The 25,679-nt window shown below is 33.8% G+C and overlaps 1 protein-coding gene across 5 annotated transcripts in view; it reads left to right on the top strand.

Moving 5' to 3' along the window:
* The window catches only part of COP1 (COP1 E3 ubiquitin ligase), a 247,303-nt gene that overhangs the window by 195,849 nt on the left and 25,775 nt on the right, over nucleotides 1–25,679 (top strand). The window lies entirely within an intron of this gene.

Here is a 25,679-nt window from a genome sequence, read left to right as displayed (position 1 = left end):
GAATAGATACATTCTTTTAGGACAGTATCTCAGTCTTATCAAAATTTAGGATATTCCTACAGATTAAATTTCTGTTTAACCTTGTTTTTTTTCTATAACCTAGATTAGGTATCTAGGTTATAGAAAATCTAGATATATAATCTAGGTTGTATCTATATGTTTCTTTTTTTAGCCACTTCTGTGTAAAAATGAACCAACCAGTAATTTCAAGCCCTGTTTTGAACCATCAGCCAAGATCACATATAATTCCCATTCTTTTTATTTCTACCGACCTTCAAGTAAACTGGAAAGAGTGTTACGTTGCACACTGCCCTTTTTAAGCTGTTGGTCAGCTTTATTGTAGTAGTATTTATTGTATCTCCTCTCCTTTATTCAGGGAAATTAATAGCATACTTCTCTCATACCTTCATGTTTGCTATATGGTCTATTTTGCTTTAGAATTACAATTTTAATTTTAATTACTCTCACTTAAAGACAGAATATTTCTAATGTTCCTTTTTAAGATTTTATTTATTCTTTAGAGAGAGAGAGAGAGGAAGCTAGGGGGCATGTGTGCACAAGCAGGGGGAGGGGCAGGAGAGGAAGAAGCAAACTCCCTGCTCATCCGGGAGCCTAAGAAGGGGCTGATCCCAGGACTCTGAGATCACGACCTGACTGGCCACCCAGGTGCCCCTAGAGTTACTTCTTTTAATCTGAGAAATGATACTTTGCCCTTTGTCTGTTTTTTTTCCTTCCTATGTTCCCCTGTATCTAAAAGCACCTTCGTTCAGTCACTTTTGGGGTTGATGACAGATTCTTCTGTCCTTTGTTCCTTAGCTTTGTCTTGCAGTTGTAGTTGCTCTAGCATTTCTACCATTTAAATGCCAAAATCTCTTCAACCATATTTAATTTTCAAAGGAATTTTGAGATGTTTCATTTGAACTCTGCTGAAAATTCTTTTCGTTTTTTAGAAGAATTTTAATTGCAACCTAGAAAGAAAGGTCTCTACAGTAGAAATGACAGTGATTTTATGAATGATGAATAAAGAATTGTTTATATTTTGGTTTTAGTTTATTATTTTAATTCACTTTGAAGACATTTTAACTAAAGAAACCTTAGTAGTTTAGAGTTACTGATATAAGATGTTCTATTCTTGCCAAATTATTAGGGTTTTTCTTTCCAAGACCAAATCTTACTGTTTATATTGCCTACATCAGTATTAATTTTCATGATTTTTAAAATAATAGATTTGTGAGAAATAACTACTAAGAATAAGACAAGTCATTTTACCTTTGTTTAGGATTTTGAATTTATTTCCTCATTGGTTATTTTTTAATTACAAATGAGGAGAACTTCATCATATGTTTAACTTGCTGTAATAAAGGAATTTTGCTATCCGCTTACTTGAAGAAGAACTGTAAATTCTAAAACTGTGTATTTGAATGTATTGTATCCATATTACACATCCAGATACATTCCATTTGAATGATGATTATACAATCTTTGAAGTAAATGTGGTTTGCTGTATTTCCATAGATAGCAATCAAATTTATACTTTTGAATATACAAAATGGTGGGCAGTTTCAATTCATTTTTTGACTCTACTTCTTTGAAAAGTACCACATAATTTAGTTGGCTTCTTGTGTCCAGATGTAGTAAAATTTGCTGATACTTCTTAGAAGCAGCCATTATCTGTATTAATAAAGCCTATGGGTAATTGACAGTCTATGTCAGTTGTAGTTTCAACCTTTCTTTCTAAAATATACTGTATATTCACAATTTTCAGTAGATATTAATATGGTCTAACATAGTTTTGTTTTATTCCTCCCTCCCTTCCATCCTTTTTCCTTCCTTTATATGACATCCCTAAATCCTCAAATCCTTTTAGGTATACCTAAAAGGCAGTAGTGATATGCCCAGGATAATTCATTAACTAAATAATTATTCTTAACTAATTAAGAGTTGATTCAGAGAAAAATTTTTGCAATTTAAAGAGGGTGTAGGGGTCAATCCTTGGCAAAAATCACTATGATGGAGTATAAAGTCATCGTCTTGGAACATTATCTCTTAGGATTTTTTACTAGATGATCATTATTGTAATTTATTACTCAAACAATTAGAAATGAGTACATGTATATTTAAAAGTATTTATAAAAGCAAAAAGTAGAAAAAATATCTATTAGCACTTTTTCCAGAAATAATCAATAGTAAAGTTGAATATAATTAATGTTATTTTCCATTCATGGGTAGTGTGTGTGTGTGTGTGTGTGTGTGTGTGTGTGTGTGTGTGTGGTTTTTTTTAAAGATTTTATTTATTTATTCATGGGAGACATAGAAACCAGGAGGCAGAGACATAGGCAGAGGGAGAAGCAGGCTCCATGCAGGGCGCCTGATGTGGAACTTGATCCTGGGACTCCAGGATCATGCCCTGAACCAAAGGCACATGCTCAACTGCTGAGTCACCCAGGCGTCCCATTGTTTGTTTTTTTAATAAACTTGAGTATTTTACGTATTATCATGTATTCTCTTATTTTTTTCAGGTATTCTTTATATTTTGCCTTTATTAACTTTTAAAAACTATTTTTAGTGGCTACATATTATTCTATTCTAAAAATTTACTATAATTTGCATACCATTGTTTTGTTGAGAATATTAATGTTTACTTTTTACTAGTATATAACTACTAATTTGATTACTTGAATATTTTTGCAATAAATCTTTAAATTTCTAATTAATTCTTTAGAAGAGAACCTTTAAGATATATCCATTTAAAGAGAATGAATACTTTTAAGACTTTTGATTGAAATTAACTTGGCTTCCAGAAAAGTTTATTTATATTTTCTCTCGCACCAAGAAACAAGAAAGTCCAGGGGGTTCATTTTCACTATGTGCATCAATGTGGGATATAATGCCAGTATCTTGACAGGTTGAAAATACTCTGTTAGTAAATATGTAATTATTTTTAATTAATTGTTACCCTAAGTATTTTCTAAAACATTAACTTCTGCTTTTTTACAAACTGTATACGTACATGCTGAGAATTATTTTTTTAAAAGATAAATTCTTGCTTGAAAAAGAAATACCATGCAATTGAAATACTGTTTTATAATCATAGTCTTTTGGCAATTTGGTGTTTGTAATTAAAATCTATTCCACTATTTCCCACACCCTATAGTCTTGCAAGTAAAGCTTTAAAGCTAAGGTAAATACTGGTTATTCTTGATTTATTTTTATTTTTTTTTATTTTTTAAATCATCACTGCTTTATTCAGAGACTGGAGTTAGGTAGAAGAGATTATGTATGTTCTGTATCTCTGGATCCTTCTGTTGGCATGTCCCTTACTTAGAACTGTTGGAATGAAATATAAATTGACTCAAGAATGCAAATGACTATTTCTGTTGTTAAGTCATCATTTCTATTTAAAGGGACACTATATTTTTGTTGGAAGCAGATCTTGAGTCCATGTAACTCCCACTGAGACTGCACAGGGTGCCCCCATTATTCTTTTATCAGTTCTGAATCACATCATACATACTTACCTGATCTTGGGTCACCAATTCTAAGTGGATATCTAATGGGAAAAGGCAATGTTCATAAAGGACACTTAACATTTCCTTAGCTCTTCAAAAGTGATAAAGAAAATGTATACTCTATCCTCAGAAAAACCATTTGTTATTAAGGGTGGTTATTTTCTCTTGTGGTTTGAAACACCAGGATTCATTGAAAGTTTCCATAATTCTAAAATGAAGGATGTCTGGACAGGAATTTTCCTCCCTTGAAACCAAGTCCAGCAAAACTTGGCTTGGGAATCTGTCAGCTAGGTTAAATCACTCCTACTATACATAGTTATAACCATACTAAGGGGGAACATCTTTTTTAGTCATTGTAAAATACATTTCTATATTTTATTTATTTATTTAGTTTTAAAGATTTTATTTATTTATTCATGAGAGACACAGAGAGAGAGAGAGAGAGAGGCAGAGACAGAGACCCAGCAGAGGGAGAAGCAGGCTCCATGCAAGGAGCCCGATGTGGGACTCGTACCCGGGTCTCCAGGATCACACCCTGGGCTGAAGGTGGCACTAAACTGCTGAGCCACCTGGGCTCCCCAATATATTCTTATTTCTAATGAATAAATTTAATTTAAGAAATTTCTAACTTTATATAGTGAAACACGTTTTTAAGTGTTTTAAACTAAAACCTTGTATTAAGGATATCTTTCTTTCTATACCTAAATCTCCCATGATTCCTATTCATTAAAAATATTTGCTGAATGAATTAATAAACTGCCTTGTGCTATTATTTGTGTTCATGTCTCTTAACTCTTGCTAATCTGCAAACTCCTTAAAGAAAAGTATCCTGCTGTATTGAATAAGAGCACAGACTATGGGTCACCTAGGTTCAGTTAGATTTTCCACTTAGTAGCTCTGTGACTTTGTACAAGTTCCTCAACTATGCCATGGTTCAGTGTCCTCATCTATGTTTTTAAAAAAATTTTTATGAAGTAGGCTCCATGCCCAGCCTGGGGCTTGAGTTTATGACCCTGAGATTAAGAGTTGTGTGCTCTACCAATGAGCCAGCCAGGTGCCCCCTCCTCATCTATAAAGTCCTGGTGATAATGGTAATTTACCTCTTAGGATTATTATAAGGTTAAAATAAGTTAATGTACATAAAGAGTTTAGAATAGCTTTTAGCATATAGTAAGAGCTATATCAATGTTTGCTGTTAATGTCGTTCATTTTTAGATTATCCTTAGCACAAAGCAAATTCTTTGCACCTAATGTGTAATTAGTATATAATTTTTGTAGTGAGTGGTACAGTCTTTCAGGCTTGCCCTTTATCTTATTTGGTACATAATTAATTAAATACTAACTTTGAAACTAAAGAAGTGCTGGAGTAGAGGTGTCAGATACTTCTAACATCTAATAGACTCACTGAAACTCAGTGGTAATATCAAGATTACATCAATTTAAGAAAACTACTTTTCCTGACATCAGCATTCATGGGTACCTATATAATTATTTTATAATTACCAATTTGCCCCTTGGGAGAACCTCCTGGCTTTTACTTATTTTCAAAAGAACTGAAAATTTTAAAGTGCATGCAGCTATAATTATAGGGAAGTTGTTATTTATTATTAGCTTAATATTTTTGTGAGATTAATAGCCTGTTCTTCTTTCCCTTTCAACATTGCTAGTATTTTAAAAATTAGTCTCTCAAAAAGACTTATCATATCTGCTTTTCCAATTTTTATGCTTTTATCTATGAGATAGGCATTTCTCTCTGACTTAGTAAACACTGTGTATAAAACAGCAGATTACAGTAAACAAGGGAAACCAAAGCACATGTAAAAAGCCAGTCTGCTTTCATTAAAGTGCAGAATGTATCTATAATAAAATTTATATATACTAGTGATTCTCAAATCTGACTGATTATCAGAATCATCTTGGGATCTTTCAAAAAATATATATATCTAAAACAAAACATCTGTTCTTAGATCCATGAAGCCCAATTAGGGGGAGAGAGGAAGGAGGGTAGAGACTTGTATTAAAAAGTTCTCTAGGCCTCCTTGGAAAATTATGTGAATATTCAAGTTTGGAAATAGATGATTTATGTTACCATTGGAAAGAGATTTGTTAGACATAGTAACCAAGAGGCATAAATGGTTCGCCAGCATCTGCTAACGACATAATGATTTTAATTACGGATATCTAATATCTGTTAGAGATTTAGCTACTCCCTTATCCCCTTGGGAAGAGACATAAATAAAAATAACAAGATGTGGTCTTTTTCCTTTTTTTTTTTTTTTTAGTTAAAAAAAAAAACTCAGCCTTTAATTTATATTAATTTCCCACAATTTTAAGCTGTTTCTTATCCTGAGTTCTTCAGTCAACACCAAGAAGACAACATAGGAGCTTCTTTTTCTTTCTTCTCTCCTTTCTTCATTTCTGTTTCTCTTTTTCCTTTTATCTTTCCTTTCCTCTCTTCTTTCCTCTAGCTGGATGGTTTATAACACTTTAGAAAATTTTCCTGACTGGAAGAGGGCCAATCTGAATGAACTCTTGTCTTGGGCGTGGAAGGAAAGAAGATTGTGAGCATGGACCCTGACTTCCAGGAAGACTATGGCTCCCATCTCCTAAGTGCCCCACTCTTCCCTTAGTGTCCAGACTAGAATTGGGTGGGGAAGTAGAAAAGAGAGGAGACGAGAAGGTGGTGAAATATTGAAGCAACGCTGTAATTTATTTTTTCTCTAAGTTAATTGGATTAAGTGTAAATATTCCTTGACCTTAATGTCCACTACTGTATGGACAGCCTCTGTGAAAACATTTGTTACTTTAGATATTTTATGGTGAATATTGTAATGAAATCAACAAAATTAGATATAGTGGGTCTGCCACTCAACATTTTAAATATATCATTATTGTCATTTTTATATGTACTGTAATGGAATTTGCCCTACATTAGGATAGTCCTTATAATTTTTCTCATTAAATTTTTTGAAAGTGTCCTGAAATATGCCAGTTTTGAAGCATAGAATTGACAAAACTCTTTAAGCTACTTGTTTTTTTTTTTTTTTAGCTTGTGTAATAAGGGAAAAAAGAAATATATTAATTTGAGAGTGAATTCTGAATTTTGTCATTAACCTATTATTAATTTTTTTATCATTATCCCACCATACTTAAAATTGTCCAAAATATTTTGGGATGGGAAGAGATTTAACTTTGGTTTCTAAATGTTTATCTTTTGATAGTTTCTACCAAATTTCTATTAGAAGTAGTAGAAGGCCACAGAGTGAATATTGAATATCATTTCCTTGACTTAAAAGTTTTTAATGAATGCTACTTGAGTTGGTTTTGTATGCTGAAGTATATGCATGAAAAATTATGATCATTATTTTCTAATTGAATAAAAATATAGTCAGCAATTATTTAAATCAGAATTAACTAAGGACAGCAACTGTTTAAGAGAAAAATGTTTCCTGCTAATTCAAACTTGCATCCTATCTTGGGAAAAGAAATATATGTTTACATTTTACTTCTCTAGTCTCCTATTAATCCCTGTTGTTTTCATGGCATCTCTCTACTGATGTGATCCTTATAGCTTTTCAGATCTCCTACTCCATCATTTCTTAAATACTATTTTATGTAGCATTTTTCCAAATAAAGCTACAAAATGTGGCATTAGTATTTCTAGGATGAAAAGTTATTACTGCTGAATTTAGAAATAATCTGATTATGTAGATTAAAGAAAAGTCGCTATGTTATATTTGCTCTAAAGAAGCTTTTTAATTTTGGGCTTGTTTTTATTAGTCTTTTTTTACTCTAGATAAGAAGACTAACTTGGATGAAAATATAGATTCTTTATTTGAACTGTGATAGCCAACTGAAAGGTAAAGAGAAAGGCAGAAAATAAATCTGAATCATTTGGTTTAAATGACCAAAGTGTTTATGTGTAATTGAGAATTAAATAGATAATTGATATTGCTTATGTTTGTCTTCAGGGTCTTCGAATCTGATGGAAGTAAGTTTAGGGATAGATTATATAGAAAGTAAATCTGGCTTCAAGATCGGTTTTTTGTTTGTTTGTTTGTTTTTTACTTTTCTGTTTTAAATCCTAAGTATCCAGAGCTGTGGCTTTGTGACACACCAAATATATCTTTGCCAGTTGCTTTCTAGAGGTTAGGAGAGCAAAACAGTAATAGTTGCCTTTACTTTTAGTGGTTTTATTTTTTAATTGTAATTGTAATTTTTTTTTATTTCTCACAAGGGTTAATTTTAGGAGACCCAAGAGTTTAGCTTTTTATTTAAAAAAAAATTGCTAAGATTTATTATATTCCTATGGATCCTCCTGTAGTATTACACCTGATAAATATGAAGTGAAGCATTTTATTTCATGCCAGACTAAATACTTTTGAAATATATGGCTTAATATATATAATTCTTATTTTTAGTAGCCAAGAATAATTAAGTTTCACAAGTCATAGTCCTATGCCCTTTCTTATTGTTTTTCACTAACCAGTCAGATCTCTGATTCACGTGATAATCCTTGATGTTTGTACTAATGGTAGGCTATAATTGTTCTTTTTTTTTTTTAAGATTTATTTATTTATTTTAGAGAAACAGCACAAGTGGGGAGAGGGGTAGAGGCAGAGGGTAGGGTAGGGGGAATCAAACTCCCTGCTGAGCACAGAGCCCCACGCAGGACTTAGATACCATGACCCATGAGATCAAAACCTGAGCTGAAACCAAGAATTGGGCACTTAATTGAGCCACCCAGGCTTCCTTCTAGTGATTCCGAAATCCAAAAGTCAACTAATAAGAGTGGATAATTGTTGTAGAGGCTTACTATGGGTATTTATATTTATCTCTCTCTTTTTTTTAAGATTTTATTTATTCATGAGATACACAGAGAGAGAGGCAGAGACATAGGCAGAGGGAGAAGCAGGCTCTCTGTGGGGAGTCTGATGCTGGACTCACCCAAGGACCCTAGGATCACAACCTGAGCCAAAGGCAGACACTCAACCACTGAGCTACCCAAGCGCCCCTGTGTATTTATATTTAAAAGGGTTTATGCCTCTCCCGATGAATAAGTTAGCCTTGCAGCTTCAAAATTCATTTAGGACTCTGTTTATGAGGGATATTTACATTTCTTTCGTTTTCTATTTTGTAAAGGTTTAAGACTTAACTTTTTACATTTCTCTGGAATTTTTTAAGATCTGACAATAGCCTTTTTTTTTTTTATTAATGGAAAGCATGAATTATTGATAGCAAAATAAATGTAGGATCCCTTATAGGGATCCTGCTGGTCTTTATTGATAAGGGAAAGCCTGATAACCCTGTAGATTTTACACACTCCATCAGAGTCCTTGCCATCTTTAAGAATAGGCTTCAGTCTTTCTATAATGAAGAGGGAGGTAGAAATGAAGAAAGCCACCTAATTTTGACCAGAGTTGAAGTTGTATTTTATACATTAGGGGCATCTTTTACTTATTTTTCCTTTTCCTTTTCCTTTTCCTTTTCCTTTTTATTCTCTGCGTTCCAAATTATCATTTTGGGGATATGAAGTGGGGGGGGGGGAATCACTTCTCAAAGATAATAACAGGATTTCTTTGGTTTTGGGCTTTTGATTTTTTGTTAGTATTTGTTTAAGTTTCATATTAACTTTAAACTCCTCCATTTGATATAACTAATGGAGTGAAAGGGTTTTGGTTTTTGGTAATTTTGTTTAAAGGTTCTAGTTTTTCTGTTGACTGAGATTAATCAAAAACATAAATTACTTTTAAGCTTGTATATGTCTTTTAGGTACAAGGACTTGCATTAACCTGCGTTATTAAGAGTGAAACTCTTGGCTCTCAATAGATGTGAATAAACCCTTAGGAGGAGATTCTCCTGGCCAGTTTAGGTGCTGTTTCTTATTTTGTGATAAGTGGCAATTACTTTTTAAAATAAACATGAGGTTTTGGTTCTTTGTAGAACATTTGCATTTGAATTATTACGCAATTTTCTCTTGTGCTTGCTATAATGTACAAGTTGTATATCAAAAGATTTGAAACAAATCAAAGTAACCTCAAGCTTCCTTCTTAGTCTGTTGTAATACATAAAGTAGTAATACCTGACTGATCCGAAACTTAACTTCAGCATTTGGACCCTCTAAATCCAGTTTTATTTTATTCAGACCAGTGACTTATTTTTATCCCTTCTTCATCTCTGTTTTCGTGTGTTCTCTTTTTCTCCATTAATAAAAGAACTTTTAGAAAACAGTTAATAGGAAAAATTGCCCTGTAAGTGTAGCACCCAAACAGAACCACAGTTAATGTTTGGATGTCCTTCCAGTCTTCAGCCTGCATTTCTTAAATAGTTGTATGTTATAGGTATATTTTGTATTTAGCTTTTTCACTAATTACATCCAAGCATTTCCTGTCCTTATATTATAGTGCCAGTGGAAGTCATTTATATTTATTATGAATTACCGTTTGTTATTATTAAACATTTAGGCTGCCTCTAAGTTTTTCATAGTCCTAAGTAATAATGTTTTGGGGCCTATTGTTTTTCTCCTTTTGTCTTGCAATATTATATTTGTAATACAAAATTCTGTAAATGGAGAAACTGGATCAGAAAGTTCAGATTATTTTTTAGGTTTGGATATCCGTTATTATTTTGATTTCCAAAGACAGACCAGTTTTTACACTATGATTTCTCTCAAGCATACCAGCACTGATTGTCAGGGATGGGATGGGAAGGTGAAGGTAAGAGGCCATGAGGTGAGAAGAGGGAAATAGATGAGTTGTATTTTCATGTAGCACATTCTTTGAAATCTGATTTTTAGGTATAAACCTTGGTTCTTTTGCTAGCTATGACAAACTTTGGAAAATGGCTTATCCTTTTTGAGTCTACTTTCTCATTTTTGAAGTGAGTTAATATGAATAATACCTCAAAATGTTGTTAGGAAGCGAATGACATTATGCATGGGAAACACTTATGCATGCTAAGTTTTCAAGAAATGGTAACTGCTACTAGTAATAAATCTATGTGTAAAAGTTGTAAAATTAACATGTCCGCATCTATCCTGTCCTTCTGTCTCGCTCAGTATTTTATGTAAGTTCTGCAAATCTATTCCAGATATTTTTCTAGGTAGAAGGAACAGCATGTATAAAAAAAGCTTAAGAATATGAAAGAACCCTGTATATTTGGAGCATGCTAGAATGTAACAGGACTAGTGTGAGATGAAATGGGAAATGGTAGATTAAGAAGAGTGATATATTTTTTAAGGATCATTCTAGACTATGTTAAGAACCTTGAACCTTATCAGTGCAACTATATAAAGGACTTTAAGAAGAGTGATTGACTTCAACTTTTGATTTGTGGTTTTGGTTTAATTAACAACAAAAGATGTGGTAGGAAAGAAAACAAAAGCAGTAGGGGTAGGATTTTACTTTCCAAGAATTTGGGAGATACATTTGAAGTTAAATTTGCAGGATCCCACTGTAGTCTTGCAAATTTGCATGAGTTAGCTCTATTAACATTAGAATTCTAACCAAAATAGAATGGATAGTAATTCTAACATTTCAGACTAGTACTTAGTTGATGTGATTAACTAGTTTTCCAGGACTGAATCCTTTTTTTTTTAAACCTTCTTGTTAAATCAAATATGTGTATTAGTTAGATTAGCAATTAGTATAGTTGCTTACTCTTAAGAGTCCTTTGGAGCTCTTAAGGGTCCTTTGTGTACTACAAAATTCTTAACTTGGAATTTATGGAACCTATCCCACAAGGTCTTTTAGGACATTCTTTGACACACTAAAAGCATATGAAAAAGTTTGTCATGTACATGTGATTATTTTATTAAAGAGTTTATTGTTTTTATTAGATTCCTAAAGGGTATCAAAATATTCATGAAAAATATAGTCTGGCAAGTTGACTTAATAGAATTATGAATTAAATTGTACTAGCAATCAGTTACTAAAAATTATAAATGTTAATTTTCTGCTCTCACTTTGAATTTTATGTTAATTTTTATAAGCTTGGCAGATTTAAAAGAAAAAGTCATAGAATATGACTGTGGTCCTATAGAATATAGAAGTTCTTTATTTTAATCCCTTCATTTTTTTCCTCTACTTCTTCCAGTCTAGATTCATGTTATCTATTATTTTAAGAGTGAGAAACCTGGAACAAATCACTTTGCCTCCTCTTTGCTTTCTCGTCTTTTAAGAAAGGAAGCAACAGCAGATTTACTGCCTCAGAGGGCTGTTGTAAAATTCAAATGAGATTTTTGTCTGTGAATAAGAATTTTAACCCACATCATAGGACATTCATATAAAGTACATCTGTCATACAAAGAACAGACCAGGGGCAGCCCAATGGCTTAGCGGTTTAGTGCTGCCTTCAGCCCAGGGTGTCATGTCAGGCTCCCTGCATGGGGCCTACTTCTCCCTCTGCCTGTGTCTCTGCCTCTCTCTTTCTGTTTCTAATAAATAAATAAAATCTTAAAAAAAAAAAAAAAAAGAACAGACCAATTGTATGAAGAATTCTACACTGATTTATTAATACATAGTTAAGAAGAAAAAAAGCTTCACAGAACTAGAACAAATAATGTTAAAATTTGTATAAAGCCACAAAAGACCCCAAATAGCCAAAGCAATCTTGAGAAGGAAGAATGAACCTGGAGGTATCACCATCACACATTTCAATGTAAAATTTATAAAATAGTAATCAAAACAGTGTGGTACTAGCACAAAAATAGACACATGGATCAGTGAAACAGAATAGAAGGCCAAGAAATAAACCCACAATTGTATGGCCAATATAATCTATGACAAAGGAGGAAAAAAATACACAGTAGGAAAAAAATATTACAGTAGAAAATACACATTTTCTTCAACAAATGGTATTGGGAAAACTGGACAGCTGCGTGCAAAAGAAGAACCCGGACCACTTTCTGACACCATATAAAATTTAAATGGATTAAAGACCTAAATGTGAGACCTGAAACCATAAAACTGCTAGAAGAAAACACAAGGAATAATTTCTTTGACATCAGCCACAGAAACATTTCTCTATGGCAAGGGAAACAGAAGCCAAAATAAGGGATGCCGGGGTAGCTCAGCATTTGAGTGTCTGCCTTTCACTCAGTGTGATCCTGAAGTCCGGGATTGAGTCCTGCATCAGGTTTCCTGCAGGGAGCCTGCTTCTCCCTCTGCTTATGTCTCTACCTCTCTCTGTCTCTCATGAGTAAATAAATAAATCTTAAAAAAGAAAAAAAAACAAAACAACTATCGGGACTAAAAAGCTTTTGTACAGCAAAGGAAACCATCAACAAAGCGGCAACGCAACCTACTGAATGGGGGAAGGCTTTTACAAATGATATATCTGATAAGGGGTTAATAGCCAAAATATGTAAAGAACTTCTACAACTCAACACCCCAAAAATAAATAATCTGATTTTAAAATGGACAAAGGACCTTAATAGACATTTTTACAAAGAAGAGATACAAATAGTCAATAGACACATGAAGAGATGCTCAACATCACTCATCACGGAATTCCAAAACAAAACTACAATGAATTATCACCTTAACACCTGTCAGAAAGAATAGCTAGAATCAAAGACAAGAAATAATAAGTGTTGGTGAGGATGTGGAGAAAAAGAAACCTTTGTACACTATTGGTAGGATTGCAAATTGGTGGAGCCACTGTGCAAAAGAGTATGGAGGTTTCTCAAAAAATTGAAAAAGAATTACCATACAATTCCAGTAAATACTACTGAATATTTACCCAAAGAAAACAACACTAATTCAGAAAGATTCATGCACTCCTATGTTTCTACTGCAACATTATTTATAATAGGCAAGATATGGAAGCAACGCAAGTATCCATCAATAGATGAATGGGTAAAGAAAATGTAGTATTCATACACAATGAAATATTATTCAGCCATAAGAAAGAATGAGATCTTGCCATTTGCAGCAACATGGATGGACCTAGAGGGTAAGTAGAATAAGTCAGAGAGACAAATACTATGACTCTACTTGTGGAATTTAAAAAATATAAAACAAGCAAAGAACAAAAGAAACAAACAGATTCTTAAATACAGAGAACAGCCTGGTAATTGCTAGAGGTGAAGTAGGTGGGCAGGTAGGTGAAATTAATAAAGGGATTAAAGAGTACACATACTGTAATAAGTACTAAGTAATGTATAGAATTGTTGAATCATTGTATCATACATACATCTGAAACTAATATAGCACAGTATATTAACTATACTTCAGTTTAAACATTAAAAATTTTTTTTAAAATCTCATGATTTTCTATTTTAACAAAATACATATAGAAATAATTCCATAAAAAATAATCTGCACATAATCTCACATGTAAAGATCAAGGACAGGTCAATAAGATTAAAAAAGCACCTTTTCGCCATCAAGAATATTAAATCTGTTTATGAAAAGAAGTTTCAATTGGGCTTCTGTATCTCAGCCAGCTTATTATTTTATGGGATATGCCAAAAGTTACTAATATAACTTAATAATATAAATATTATATTATATTATATATTTATATTATAAATATAAAACATGTTTTAATATAAGCTTTATAGGAAGAATTGTTTAGAGTAAAATATTCCTACTTTGAAATAAAAGGATTGCATCCATAATTTGTGTATTCTTTCTCATAGTTTGTTGATAATTAGTATGCCTGGTGGTCGGTCCTGAAAGTATTTATAGGGAATATCAAAGAAGAATGAGAAATAGAATTTTCATGTTATGTGGGTTGAAAATTACCAAAAAAGGTTATTGAATTATTTAGTTGTAAATTTTCTTATAAATTTAATTATAATTTTCTGTATTTCTGTTTTTATAAATGAAAATTTTATTATAGTGTAAACAATTGTCTTTTCTGCATTATCACCTAGGTGTTTATAAACAGAAGATTTTTACTTGGGGAACTTAGTAAAAGTCAGTTGTTAACAAAATACACTAACTATACATTTTGCATGAGCAGTTACATGTTAATTTCAGTTCAGTTGTTTTTTGTTTCAGTGTGCAAGGTTCAGTTTCCATTCCTCTCAAAACAGTAGGAAAATATAATTTCATTTTACTGTTTGTTAATTGGGTGTTTTTACCTCCTAGTGAAAGCCTATGTATAAACATTACCCTTTTAAAATTTGGAAGACATGTTTATTATGTACACTGTAAGTTAATGACCAGTATATTCTATTAGATCTAGTATTTCTTCCTCATTTATTGTAAAGTGATTCAAATGTAGTATCTCAGATAATAAGAACATGATTTTTTTTTCTCATTTGTGTAAGTTTACTTCAGTTCTGAACTGAGACCTATAGATTTTTCCCATCAAAGAGGTATGTCTTGAATAGATTATTCCACCTGATGGGGAATTCAAGGCATTAAGTTTTGTGTTTGTATTCTTTTTAAGTATGGTGGGTGGCAAATTTAATTGAGTGAATTGATTATAATTTGAATTTGAGGTCCTGGAAGTAAGTGGTTATTATATTAATTTGCCTACTAGTTCTTTTTCCCCACTTTATCACTGTTCAGAATATATGTGATATTTTGGTTGAAGTTTTATCTCAAACAACAATCTACTTTGTAAAATAAATGACTCACCAGTATAAATTTAAACTCATATTTTTAGGGAAGTAGAACTGTTTTGTTTTTTCCCCCTCTAAACATGCATGTATTTATATATACATATAGGTACATATTCATAATTTTTTCAAAAAACATATCCATTTGTTGAAAGGAGTAGTATTCACCAACGCCAGAGCACATAATATCTTATCACCTAACTTTATTTCCTCTTTCATTCTCTCTTTGAAAGTATTTTGAAATATTCTGGAGCATCAGCATGTCGGTTAAAAGAGTAACAGGTAATTGCTATACACTCTAGCTTTATTGTGACTTTCAGAGAAAAATCAATGGTCAGCAGCAGTACAGAAGGAAGTTTTAATGGTCATCAGCCTAGCATTTGAAATAAAATGTTAATGAACAAAGGGTATATAACAATCCTTTCTTAGCACTTTGCCACTTATTTCCACTATTTCTGAAAAAGTACATCCAAAAGGAACCTGTACTTAATACTTAAATTCCTTTAATTTTTAATTTTCATTCAGGTCACAATATTTTAAAATTTCCCTTGATATTTTCTATTTGGCCTCAAGTTATGTGGAATGTATTGTTTAATATCCAAATTTGAGGATTTTTCAGTTACCTTTATTGGTTTCTTTTTTCTTTTTCTTTTTCTTTTTCTTTTTTTTAAGATTTTATGAGGACACAGGGAGAATCAGGCTCTCCACAGGGAACCCTATGTGGGACTTAGTCCCATGAACTTGGGATCACACCTTGGGTGTAAGGCAGATGCTCAATCACTGAGCCAACCAGGTGTCCCTCTTACTGATTTCTAGTTTAATTTTGTTGTGGTCTGAAGAATGCCTGATTTATACTTTGGGGCGGGGGTTAAAATTAGTTTCTTGGTTTCAAATATGTTCCATGTGCATTTGACAAGAATCTGTATTCTGCTTTTGTTAGGTAGACTCTTCTATAAATGTTAATTAGGTCAACTTAGTTGATGGTGTTTTGCAGTTTTTGTATAATCTTACTAATTTCTTGTCTAGTTGGTCTATCAGTTATACAGAGTGGGGATTTTTGAAATCTCCAGGTATAAATTGTTCAGTTTTCTATTTCTCTTTTCAATTCTGTCAGATTTTGATTTATGTAATTTTGTCTGATGTTTCATATATAATTATTATAGTTCCCTGATGTGTATTGGCTCTTTTGTCATTATGAAATGTTCCTTTTTGCCTGTTGTCATATTTTTGGTCTTGAGATATATTTTGTCTGATATTAATATAGCCATTCTAGCTTTCTATTGGTTAACAGCTTTTTTGGTGTATTATCTTAGTGCTTTTCAATTTCAATGTATTTGTATCTTTGAATGTAAGGTGTATTTCATAGATGGCATACAGTTGAATGTTCTTTTGTTATTCAGTCTTACAACCTCTGCCTTTTGATTGTTTAAATTATTTACTTTTAAAGCAAATATTAAACTGGTTTGGCTTATATATGCCATTTTGCTATTTGCTTTCTATCTGTGCTCTGTCTTTTCTGTTCATATTTTAGTACTATGTGGTATGCTTTTCAATGTGCCTTTTTCATTTCAGTGTTGAAGTTGTAATTTTTACTATTTTTTTATTTTCTTTCCTTAGTTGCTCTAGGAATTACAGTATGCATCTCAGTTTATCATAGATTAATGATAATTAATATAATCCCAATAAAATATAAAAACTCTCATCCAATAAAGATACCTTCCCTTCTGCTTTTGTGCTGGGTGTCCTATATATGACATCTATTGAAAACCATTATTGATTTTCTCCCTTCCTCAATCACTTATTGAGAGAGGAGTATTGAGGTCTTAAATGTGATTGTGAATTTTGTTTTCTCCTTTTAGATCTATCAGTGCTGCAAAAGTATGTCAATGTAGCATTGTTAGGTGCATATATTTAGGATTGTTATGTCTTTCTGGGGAAATAACCCATAAGGTAATGTCTCTCTTTATCCTTGAAAATATTCCTTTTCTTGAAGTTTGCTTTCTGTGAAATTAATGTAGCTATCAACTTTCTTTTCATTAGTATTTGCATGATATGTCTTTCTCTTTCCTTTTACTTTGAATCTACTTATGTATTTATCTTTAAAGTGGATTTTATTCAGTTGATATATAGTTGGGTCTTGCTCTTTTTTTACTTATTCAGTCTCTGCCTTTTAACTGGTGTATGATTATTGATAATGTTTGGATTAAAATCTACCATTTTCCTACCTCCTAATGACTCCTTTTTATCACCTCTGTTGATACTTTTCTTAAAAATTTCTTTTAGTGAGTGTCTTGAAGTTTATAATATCTTTAAAAGTAATCTGTGTTTTCAAATAGTATTAATATTACTTCAAAGGTAGAGTAAGAACCTTCTCCACTGTATTTCCAATTCCTTTATATTATCATTTGTACGACTTTTGTCATGTATTTTACTTTCATATATGCTATCAACACAATACAGTGTTACTACTTTTTTTTATGTGACTACTTTTTTTTAGGTAGTTATCTTTTAGAGCAATTAAAAATAAAAGTCATTTTACCTTCATTTATTCTATTTGCAATGCTCATAATTTATTTGTATAAATACAAGTTTCTTACCTGCATCCTGTTCCTTCCGTATAAAGAAGTTCCTTTAATATTTGTTGTTGACGAAGTCTTCTGATAGTGAATTGCCCTGTTTTTGTCTAAGAGAATCTTTACCTATCCTTTAGTTTTGAAAGCTGTTTTTGTTAAATATTGAACTCTGCATTGACAGGGTTTTCTTTTTTTTTTCTCCGTTTAAGCCCCGCCCCCCCTTAAGCTCTTTAAAGATGTTTGCTCCATTTTCTTACTGCTTCCATGGTTTCTCAAAATAAGTCTGCTGTAATCCCTATCTTTGCTCCTTTGTAGATAATGTGTCCTGGTTTTTCCTCTGATTCCTTTCCAGATTTACTCTTTGTCTGTGATTTTCAGCAGTTTCTTAATGATATGCTGAAATATGGGTTTTAAGGTACTTGTCTTGCTTGGTGTTCTCTGGACTTTTTGTATCTAGGCTTGGTTTCTGTCATTAATTTTAGAAAGTTTTAGGTCATTATTTTTTCAGTGTTTTTTTCTGCCCCATTCTCTCTCACCTCTGATATTCTGCTTATTATGTATATATGTTCGTGCATTTGATACTGTCCCACAGCCCTTGGACTATCTATTTTATCCTGTTTTATTTCCTTTTTTTTCCCCCCACTTTCATTGTCCCTTGTGTTTTAGTTTGGGTAATTTCTGTTGTCCTATCTTCAGGTTCACTTATTTTTCCTTCAGAGTTGTCAAGTCTAGTGATCATGCCATTAAAGGCAATGTTTACTCTGTACTGTATTTTTGGTTTCTTATCATTTCTTTTTTATTCCTTCGGATAGTTTAAATTTCTTTGCTGAAATTAAGTATCTGAGTTTATGCATTTTCTACCTTTTTTATTGGGCTCTTTAATATATTGATCATGGTTATTTCATTTCAGATAGTTACAACATCTGTGTCATACCTGAGTCTAGTATAATGATTAATATCTCCTCAGATTTTTTTTTTTCCTGAATGCCTTATAATTTTTGGTAAAAAGCCATATGTATTGTACGGGACAATAGATGCTGAGGGTATTTTTTGTTTTTGTTTTTGTTTTTGTTTTTTTCTGTGGATGAGCATGTTTTCATTCTGCCAACTTTCATTGTGGGGGTTGTGTTAATAATGTAGTCATGATTTAAGGTGTTTAAAAACACCTTGTTCTGGCTATGATTACCCTCATTGCACCGTATTCTAGTAATACTTTGTGTTTAGAGTCTTGGCTACTTTGCCAGAGGATTTTTCTAAACGTGTTTTCTGCTGGGTTTTTGGTCTGCCCCTTACACTGTTTCTTTCTTAGAGCAAATCTGTCTCTTGTAGCAATACTTGCTATATTCCTTTATATATTATTTTTCCTTAGTGCTTGTTTATGTGTAGGGGTGGTTATGAGAAGAGAGTTTTGATCAATTGTCTGCCCAAGTCTGGTCCTGTGAACCTAGGTCCTGGGGATGTGAACTTCAGTTATTTCTGCCCATCTTCCAAATGAAATGCTGGGCCTAGCATATGTTCTGGCCCCAACCCCAGAGTAAACATTTTGTTTCCTGTTCCTTTCCCTCAACTACAGTCAGTTCTGCCACTGCTCTCATACTATAACCTCCTCCACCTCCCACCCCCAGCCCTTTTCTCTACAGACTAATCCTTTTGTTCTTTAGAGGACGGAGTAGGTGTGCATCTACATGGTTTTAGAAAATGGTTGCTCTTCTCTTCTCCAGCTGATACCACATGAGAAGTTTTATGAAGATTCTCTTCAGTCTTCCCTGGTGGGGATCATGGAAGAAAAGTTTGAAAGACCATGCTTCTCCTCCATCCCTAGTGTTTATAGTGTGGGGGCCTCACATTCATTCCATGCTGTCTACCTTGTATCATTTCATTAAACATTAACTTAAAATTCCTACTGATTTACCCAGCTATTTCTGTTTCAGGTAAGCAAATACTCTGGCATTCTCTCTCCTGCACATACCAGTTTTTTCTGGTTTTAGATTGTTTTGGCCTGTGGACTCAGTTGTTTAACAGGTTCAAGAAATGTCATTAATTAACAGTTCAGCTTTTTGTCTTGTAATCAGAGGGGTATTGCTCTTTCCAGCTTTCTCCATCTCTAAGCTGAGCTCTCTAGTTTTTAGTACTTGTATTACTTTTACAGATATCAGAGATTTTTTTTTTAATTTCAAAACTTTTTTTTTGTTAAAGATTTTACTTCTTTATCATGAGACACACACACACACACACACACACACAGAGAGAGGCAGAGACACAGGCAGAGAGGGAGAAGCAGGTTCCACACAGGGAGCCCTACGTGGGACTCTGTCCTGGGTCTCCAGGATCATGCCCTGGGCCAAAGGCGGTACTAAACCGCAGAGCCACCCAGGCTGCCTGACATCAGAGATTTTTAAACAGTCACTTTTAATTATCTTAGACTCACTTCCTGCTATTTAAATTTGTGTATTGTCAGCATATTTCATAACTGTATTAATAGTAATAGAGTTTTTATTTCTTAAAACATTTTATTTTTTTAAACATATTTTTATTTATTAGAGAGAGAGAGGCAGAGACACACGTAGATAGAGAAGCAGGCTCCATGCAGTGAGCCTGATGTGGGACTCGATCCCGGGTCTCCAGGATCAGGCCCTGGGCTGAAGGCGGCGCTAAACTGCTGAGCCACCAGGGCTGCCCTTCTTAAAATTTTTTAGAGATAATTACCTCTTGTGAAATATGGTTTATAACATATGTTCATTTGTAACCTACCCCTCCCCTGCTGTATGACATGTAATCATTTAGTTTAGTGACAAAAGCAATCTCAATTACAAAAGGCAATTTGGTATTGAATTGGTAGTAGCAATTAAATTCTCTATTTGAAATGTGTTTGCTAATAAGTCTCAAGACCTGTTTAGCCAGCGACAAGAATTTTTGAAGTGTGAGGAAAATAGATATAACATCTTAACCCATTAGGATTTTTAATTATTAAAAAAAAAAAAAAGGATTTTTAATTATTTAGTCTCAAATAAGGAAAGTCTATAAAGTTTGCCAGAATTTTTGTATGTAAATGATAGGTGTGAAGATGTATTTATGCCAGTTTGGTATTCTATTATGAACCAAGGAGATTTCTATAGAAATTCAGACAATGTAGACTATTGCTACAATTTACTACAACATGGAAAATACTGGATTAATTTTTAAAATGTTATTAAATACAATCCTTCAGTATTTTTTATTATTATTATTCATGAGTGACGTAGAGAAAGGCAGAGACATAGGCAGAGGGAGAAGCAGGCTCCCTAAAGGGAACCTGATGTGGGACTTAATCCCAGGACTCTGGGATCACTACCTGAGCTGGAGGCAGATGCTCAACCATTGAGCCACCCACGTGCCCCCATCTTTGTTTGTTTGTTTGTTTGTTTTTTAAGATTTTATTTATTTGAGAGAAAGAAAGAAGGAACGTGTGTGCACACGTGCACAAGAGAGGGGAGAGGCAGAAGGAGAAGCAGACTCCCTGCTGAGCAGGGAGCCTGATGTGGTGCTTAATCTGGGACTCCAGGATCATGACCTGAGCCAAAGGCAGATGCTTAACCAACTGAGCCCCCAGGCACCCCTATTCTTTGTCATTCTATAAATTTACAATCAAATCTATACAAATGCAAAGTTTTGACCATTATGGAAGATCTTAGAAATGTAAAAACAAGTTCGGTGTGTGTCTCAGCACAAATATGATCTCATTATCCTTTTAATCTTGAATCCAGGGCAGCCCCGGTGGCGTGGCGCAGCGGTTTGGTGCCGCCTGCAGCCCAGGGCGTGATCCTGGAGACCCTGGATCAAGTCCCGCGTCGGGCTCTCTGCATGGAGCCTGCTTCTCCCTCTGCCTGTGTCTCTGCCTCTCTCTCTCTCTGTGTCTCTATGAATAAATAAATAAAATCTTTAAAAAAAAAATCTTGAATCCATCCTCTATTTTGTCCCCTGACACTCTGCCACTTACCCCTACTAATTCAGGCTTTCATCATCCCCTGCCATCACCTAGTAGTCTGAAGCTAATTTACCTGTGCCGTTTAAAATGCCTGGTGGTTACAGAATAAAATCTAGGCTTTTTACATGACATTTAACACTTACTTCTTCAGCACAATCACCTGCCACTTGCATAGGCACATTTTTCTCTCCAGCAACACTGAACTGATTAAATACCCTCAAACACCTTATTAATAATTTGTTTGTTTACCCTGTGTATTTTTTCTTGCCGCTCACTGTGCCCAGATGCTCTTTTCTGTTCTTTTGTTTGTTACATATTATATCATCAGACAGGAAGTTCATTGCTGATTTTGCAGCCACAGAAGAAGCAGAGTGTTCATTGGATAGATGAACTACCATTAGATTCCTTATCTTTTCCCCAATGTAGAAATGAATTCTATCACATTTCTAATGGGATATCCTTCAATTTTTTTGAATACTTCTGGTGACAAGGAGCCTCCTGCTTCACAAGGAAGTCCACTATATTTTTCTGTAACTCTAAGTCTTAGAAATTGTTCTATCAGAATAGCTCTTAGTTCTTCCCATTACTTCATAAACAATAAATACTGAAAAATGCGTGACGTTTAAGAACTTGTAACTCTGCATGCAATAAAAGTCAACATCTGATTTTCCATTGTGTTATCCCACTCTTTACCTCAGTCTTACTCGAATCCTTTGCAACTATAATACCACTTGAAAATAGAGGTGAAGAGGTCAGAACTTAATTCTGTGAAGTTGTGCTAATATCATGTATTTTCCTTTGTTATGGACTAATTTAAAATATGGAAATAGGAGAGTGAAAGAAAAGAGAATAGGATATTTACTTGCTAGTACATGTAAAACCACGCTAGCATAGGTAACAGCCTACTTCTCAATTTCCCATTTTATTTTATTTATTTTAAATTCTCATAGATTTCCATTTGTGAGGTTAAATTTTCTACTAAATTTCTGTGAACCACTTCTGTATTTCAAATTCCAGTACTGAATGTAATATCTTTTTTAACTAAATAAACTTATATAGACTATGTAAAAGTATTAAAGTTAGCTTTACATATATAATCATTTTCATTTAATTTAAAAGCCTCATTAGGTTAAACACTCTTATCCTGTTCATCTTGATCTTGTCTTGGCCTTGCATTGGATCAGGTAAATAGGCATCCAGTAATATATTTTTTTTAATTAACAAGGAAATCTTTCCACTTTACTCTCACCTACCCCTTGACCAATAGCAGAAAAATGCAGACTTCTCCTTTCTTTGAACTCAACATTTATAGATAGTCTCCAGTATCTATACTGGTGTTTTTTCAAAGTATGGTCTTACTGATTATCTACTTCAGAATGATTAATTTCCTGGGTTTTGTATTAAAAATGCAAGTTTCTAAACCTCAGACTTACTAAGTTTCAAAGAGTGTGAGACCCAGGAACCTTCATGTTGTTGTTGTTTCTTTATGGAATGCATAATTCTCTTTCTTTTTATTAAATATCCTAAAATTACATGGGAAAACAAAGATTCCATTCCCAACATATCCAGTGTTGATCCCACCGTGGAAATCTGTAGAGATCCAGTAATGTATCCATTTGCTAAGGGGGAAAACCAGTGTTTCTAGCAGTGGCCACACAGATCTGTTCTTCGTTTCACAGGAGTGATCAGATATTATCATCTCAAACCCCTTCCAAGAGCCACATTAGGAAGTTGGTCACTTTAGAAGATGTTGGAAAGACCCAACTCCAGGGGGAACGTTGAATAATAGCCTGGGATTTTTTCTGTTCTCCTCAGTAGCACAAATAAGAGGTAGAGCATTCTTGTAGTGCTTGTAGTAAGTCAGGGTCTTAAACCTGGAGTCAAAGATCTGTCTCCCAAAGAGTAGCATGTCCTGGTTTTTAATCAGCCAAATTTGACTAAACATTTTCCAGTTTACTATAAAAGATACAACTCAGGGAATGCCAAATGGAAAAGATGCATAGGAAAAGCTACTGGCGATGGTCGTGGTGGCAGCAGCGGAGAATAGAACTTTCATGCCTATTCTGGACAAGCTATCTTCCTATCACTTGTATGTGTTCACCAACTTGGAAGCTACAGACTCTTTATTTTTAACACTGCTCATGGATTCATAAGTGACAAAATACTATAAAGTATCAATTGTTGAGCTTTTTTTCTCTTTATATATTTGCTTTAAAAGTATTTACTGAATTAACAAATTTCATTTAAATTTTCAGAAACTCTAAATGGCCACAAAAATAAGTGAGGTCAACTCAAAGATATCTATCTATCTATTTCAGAGGGAAAGAGTGAGTTGTCGGGGAGGGGCAGAGAGAGAAAGAGAAAGAATCTCTAGCAGACTCTGTGACTAGTGCAGAGCCAGACACTGGTTTCAATCTCAAGACCCTGAGATCATGACCTGAGCCTAAACCAAGAATCTGATGCTTGACTGACTGAGCCACCCAGATGCCCTGCTATGAGGTCATTTTAAATCACTCGTTGAGCTCAGGAATTTATTCTATAAAACCAAAAGAAATTTATTATGAAATGCCATTCCTTTGATTTTTCCTTCCAACTTTGACATATTAACATCCTTATTTCCTCCTGGCTGTATCTTCTCCCAAGTCATTTTATTCTAAAAATTTCTGTATTGCCTTGTTCTTCCTCTCCCACTTACATAAATTATCCTCTCATCCTTGCCCAGCTCAATTTCTACTTTTTTGTTGCTCTGTTAACCATCTCCTCTCCTTGTTTTCTGGTGTTTAACAGCTACTGATGCACCTATAGAGTGTACTTTACGAGCTGCCATTCAAGTATATTCTTCTCTAATTGTTGTACTTTATTTAGTGTTGGCCCTGTGTTATTCCTTGTTTCTACTTTGAATGCAAAAAAATACAAAAAACAAAAACAAAAGCAAAAAAAAAAAAAACTAAAAACAAACAAACAAACCCAGTAGCTGTCATAATAAGATCTTAGTTTTCTAGGAAAGAGTTAAGATAAAATTTAAAAATACTTAACCTCTAGGAAGCCTACTTTATGTTATTTTGTTGTTTATTTTATTTATTTTTAAAGATTTTTATTTATTTGACAGCGAGAGAGAGAATGCACAAGCAGGGGGGTATGGCAGGCTGAGGAAGAGGGAGAAGCAGGCTCTGCAGGGAGCCTGATGCAGGACTCAATTCCAGGACCCTGGGATCATGACCTGAGCCAGCCAGGCACCCTCTACTTTATGTTTTTAATCAATTTTATAAGATCATGAATATGGTGACTCTGATATACTAGGATAGTCATACTTCAGACAACTGCCTTTTTATTTTTTTAAGATTTTATTTATTTGTTTATTTGGGAGAGTGTGAGCAAGCACACCAGCTGGAGGGAGGAGCCGAGTGAGAGGTAGAAGCAGACTTCCCACTGAGCAAGGAGCCCAAGGTGGGACTCAACCCCAGAACCCTGAGATCATGACTTGAACCAAAGGCAGATGCATAACCAACTGTCCCATCCTGGTGCCCCCAGCTGCCCTGTAAAGAAATTTAGGTTGGGGCACCTGAGTGGCACATTTGGTTAAGTGTCTGACTCTTGGTTTTGGTTCAGGTCCTGATTTCAGGTCATGAGATTGAGCCCTACATCAAGCTCCAAGGTCTGCATGGCATCTATGTATGTTTTTCTCTCCCTTTCCCTCTGCCCCTCCTCCCTGCTCTCTCACTCTCTCTCACTCTCTTTCTCAAATTAATAAATTTTTTTTAAAGAAATTTAGGTTATAGTATTTTATTAAGAATAATTGCCACTGGGACACCTGGGTGACTCAGTGGTTGAACATCTGCCTTCAGCTCAGGGTGTGGTCCTGGGGTCCAGTCTTGCATCAGGCTCCTTGCAAGGAGCCTGCTTCTCCCTCTGTCTATGGCTCTGCCACTTTCTCTGTGTCTCTTATGAATAAATAAATGAAATCCTTTTTTAAAAAAAAGAATTGCCACTTATTTGGTGCTTATTATATGCCAGTTCCTTTTTGGTTAAATACTTTACTATGTTTTCTTTGAGTCTTCATA

Source organism: Vulpes vulpes, chromosome 13 (genome assembly GCF_048418805.1).
Source record: "Vulpes vulpes isolate BD-2025 chromosome 13, VulVul3, whole genome shotgun sequence".
In the NCBI taxonomy this organism is placed as follows: Eukaryota; Metazoa; Chordata; class Mammalia; order Carnivora; family Canidae; genus Vulpes; species Vulpes vulpes.
This window is presented reverse-complemented; position numbering and strand designations above follow the sequence as displayed.